Here is a 4,643-nt window from a genome sequence, read left to right as displayed (position 1 = left end):
AAAAAAAAAGAAATGCAATGAGCTTAATGACCTCTGATTGTGTAGTTTACTTGTACAAAATTGGAACAAAAAAATTCAGCCAGTACATCATCCATTTCTTAAGTAGGTTTCTGTAGATGGTCACATTTAATGTGTGAAATCCTTTAAAATTGAAATGGAAAATCATTTTTTAAAAGCACAATGTAAGTTGTTGTTTTTTTAACAGATCTTTTTAATGAATTTACTTTTTAATGTGCAGCATCTTCAAATGAGTGCATATTACTTTCAGATGAGTTTATTTTTTGTGAGAATCATGGCATTACTTTCAGTGAGAGCATGAAAATACTTGCTCACTAATAAGAATATAATGACATATCACAACACGCTGACAGCCCAGAAACATCCTTCTCATTCCTGTTGTAGTGGTTCCTTCACCTGTGGACTCTTCATGGTGCAGATGTAAAGTTGCAGTACGTCAGCGGCTAGCTGTAGAAGAAGAGCTAATATAAACATAATTTTCTTCTTTATTTCCCTTTTTGTTGGTGAGATCTTTTCAAATGCACAGCTTCTTTACAATTTGTCACTAAATGGGTCAGTTAGCTGTAACGCCAAGTCTATCATGTTTTTTGATGCTTGACTTTTGAGATCTCTATTTCAAAAAGGCTGTAGCAAAATGACACCAATTAAAACTCATATATGCAAATTGATTTAATTTTTTAAAGAAAATCTCCAGTTTGAAACAAAATTGCATTTTTGGCAATTATTTCATGGTTTGGGGTTAATGTGCAATTGTTCTATAAATAAAAAGGTAAATAAAATAAAAACATTAATGTGCCACATAGATGTATGAATAAAGACAGAAAAAGGAGGACAGGAGAAGATGATGAGTAATTATTTTAAAATTAAGGAAGGCTTAGCAAGTGGCATTTTGAATCCTACTGTCATATAAATCATTTTAAAGTTTTTAAATCTTTTTTTTACCTATACATGACGTGTTCCTGAACAATGTTTTTGTAAAATATCCTGCAAAAAAACCAGTAAAACCCAAAAACATATTCTTATTCAAACTTTGCTTGTAAAGTCAGTCTGTTGCTCAGTCAGTCTGTTGACCTCATCTCTGTAGTCCGACTCAAGGGGGGATGAGTCGGACTACAGAGATGAGGTCAACAGACTGACTGAGTGGTGTTCAGTTAACAACCTCCAACTGAACACCACGAAAACTAAAGCACTTATCTTGGACTTCAGGAAGGGCAGAGCAGACCCGGCCCCACTTTACATTCACGGGAGCTGTGTGGAGAGGGTACGCTCCATGAGGTTTCTGGGTGTGCAGATATCTGATGACCTCTCCTGGACTGCAAATACTACAGCGGTGGTTAAAAAGGCCCAGCAGCATCTCCACTTTCTGAGAGTGCTCAGGAGGAACAACCTGGAGGAGAGGCTGCTGGTGACATTTTACAGAGCCACCATAGAGAGCATCCTAACGTACGGCATAACAACATGGTATGCAGGGTGCTCAGCTGCGGACAGGAAAGTACTGCAGAGGGTCATCAACACAGCCCAGAAGATCACTGGCTGCTCTCTGCCCAGCCTGGAGGTCACTGCAAACTCTCGGTACCTCAGCAGAGCTGGCAATATCATGAAGGACCACTCTCACCCCAGCAACCAACTGTTTGAACTATTACCGTCAGGCCGACGGTACAGGTCACATAAAACCAGGACAAACAGATTCAGGGATAGCTTCTTTCCCAGAGCTATCAGCGTAGTAAATAAGCACAAAAACAATTGAACCTATTCCATACCGTCACTGTCATTATATTATGCTGCTATTCATACTGTCATTATATTAATGCTGCTATCCTGTATATATTGTACATACTATTGTTTGAGTACTTACGATTTTTTTTTTGTACTTTTTATATTTTACATTTATATTTATTATTGAAACTTGCACCAAGGGAGTGGCACTCCAGTTTCGTTGTACTCTGTACAATGACAATAAAGGCTATTCTATTCAATTCTATTCTATTCTATTCTATTCTATTCTATTCTATTCTATTCTATTCTATTCTAAATAGATGATATCAATTTCCATTTAAGATGATGACACTCATTAGATTCACTCAGTATTTTACTTTTTTATACTTTATACTTTGCTTTATACTGTCAAGAAGTTGCAGCAAGTGAAACATCGGCTCATATTTTGTTTAATTCAGTTGGCTCAACCAACAAAGAGCTGTTAATATTGCAGTACCAGGACAGGTCAGCTGATCACAATCTTACAAATCAAATTATTATGTGACTTATTTCTAAATAATTCTTTTGCTACACCCATTTTACACCAGTCCAGTCCTCTGCCATGAAAGTGGCTACTCATAAAAAATAAACTTGCATCTGAAGTAGTTGCTTGTCTCTCTTGCATTCAGTCATTTTCTCAAACCTGTACCTGTCTATGACTTATCTTTACTGATGTGTGGATTAAAGTCTGCTAGCCTGTTTAATCTGTCTCTGTGCTGACGACAGGCAGTCCAAAACTTAAAAAAATCATAAAGTTCATGAAGTTGGATTGATTGTCTATAGACCTCCAAGACAGGATTCTATCAAGGCACAGATCTGGGGAAGGGTATAGAACAATTTCACTGAAAGTCCCAACGAGCAAAGTGGGATCCATCCAGGCCAGACAGAAGCCACTCCTCAGTAAAAGGCACATTACATCCTGCATATAATTTCCAAAAGGCATCTGAAGGATTATGAAAAAAAATTCTCTGGTCTGATGAAATAAAGATTGAACTCTTTTGCCTGAATGCCAAGCACCATGTTTGGAGGAAAACCACTGCTTATCAACTGGCCAATACCATCCCTACAGTGAAGCATGGTGGTGGCAGCATCATGCTGTGGGAATGTTTTTCAGCAGCAGGAACTGGGAAACCACTAAGGGCTCGGGTAAAGAGGACTGGACAGACATCCTCAGTGATAACTTGCCCCAGAGTGCCAGGCCCAGCCAGAACCCAGACTTGAAGCTGATTGAATATCTCTGGAGGCATGTGAAAATACTCCTCATCCAATCTGAGGGAGCCTGAGAGGTTCTGCAAAGAGGAATGAGAGAATCTGCCCAAAAATAGGTCTTCAACAAAGTACGAGCAAAGGATGTGAAAACCTACATGAGATATTTTTGTTTTTTATTTTTAATAAATTTACAAGAAATTCCAGCAAATGTTTTTCCCTTTGTCATTATGGAATACTCTGTGTAGCCCTTTGAGGTGAAGAATGAATTGAATCCATTTCAGCATAAGCGTGTATCATGACAAAATGAAACCAGTGAAGCACTGTGAATACAGCCTGATTCTGACACGTTACACTGAAGTCTAATCATAAGACTGCAGATAATTTATTGTTTGATGAAAGAGTTGTGAGGTAAGTAGCATCCATCCAGGGTCGCAGGAGACTGAAACCTGTCTCAGCACCTACCTCCTGGAATTTTGCCAATCCGTCGCACAAGGAAAGTCCTGGTTTTGCAGGATAACTTTTCTGGTTCAAGTTTTGGCTCTGCTTTTTTTGGCTCATATTTTTTGGCACTATGGCTGCATCACTGGATTGGCTCTATTAAAGCTCAGAGGGCTGCACTTTTTCACACTAGGCTGTGACATTTCACAGCAAAATTAGTTCATGTTAGTGTGATGAAAATGATCAGTTCACTCGTAGGGGTGAAGTAATTCTGCACTAATCTTTCATGTCAAGTTCAAATTGGGCAAACTTAAACACATGAATTTAAACTGTAGAACAACAGTAAGTTATCTTGACAGCACTGACCTATGAGGTAAAGCTGGAGAGTTCAGAATGGGGAAAGAGGTTATTAGCTTTTTTGCAGTATGTACTTTTATTTTCTATATGTGAAAAACAGTTTACAGAAAGCGCTGAGACAGAAGTCCCGTACAAAAGATAACAATCTACAAGAGCTTTTTCCATTTTGGAGTTCTTTTTCATTAAAGGTCCACACTGTAGGGCTAAAGTTAACCAACGTTCAAGAGAAAAACAAGCAAGAAAAAAATTACATAGATTACATAGAGAATGTACTGAAAACGTATGATGTTGCAGCAAAACTATGCTTTTATTAAAACATATTTTAAACTGCTGAATAGCACAAGAGACTCCTGTGTGCTCATCTTGCAGCCTGTGGGAGTTCATCTTTAAAATGAGCTATCCACCAATTGAAAAGATGACACCTACAAGCTCTAGTGAATAAGTGCTCTTGGGAGACTGCACAGTGTCTTCTCAGTCTGTCAGTTCATGTAATGCTTACTGACGTCAGTGTAATAGATTTTGCAATGTGGATGTTTGCAAATGTCTTTTTAACTGGTTTCCCGTGTCCTGGGGTGGGAGACGGGATGAAGGCCAGCCAAGAGAACGGCTTTGGCTCGTCCATCAGCCTGAGATATCTAAATATTTATGCTGTGATCCACATTTATCCATTCACTGGTGCAGCTTTCTGGGTCTAAAACGTTATGTTTCTGGGAAGATACACGAGTATACGGTGTTTATCCAATGCAACCCACTGAGATTTATCCTAAACTGTCAGGGTTTACAATAACACACATAAATTGTGGTGTGTGTGTGTGTGTGTGTGTGTGTGTGTGTGTGTGTGTGTGTGTGTGTGTGTGTGTGTGTGT

This window comes from Pundamilia nyererei, unplaced genomic scaffold, assembly GCF_000239375.1.
Source record: "Pundamilia nyererei isolate P.nyererei 1_Seehausen unplaced genomic scaffold, PunNye1.0 scaffold00250, whole genome shotgun sequence".
NCBI lineage: Eukaryota > Metazoa > Chordata > Actinopteri > Cichliformes > Cichlidae > Pundamilia > Pundamilia nyererei.
The sequence above is the reverse complement of the archived record's forward strand: the minus strand, read 5'-3'. Positions refer to the sequence as shown.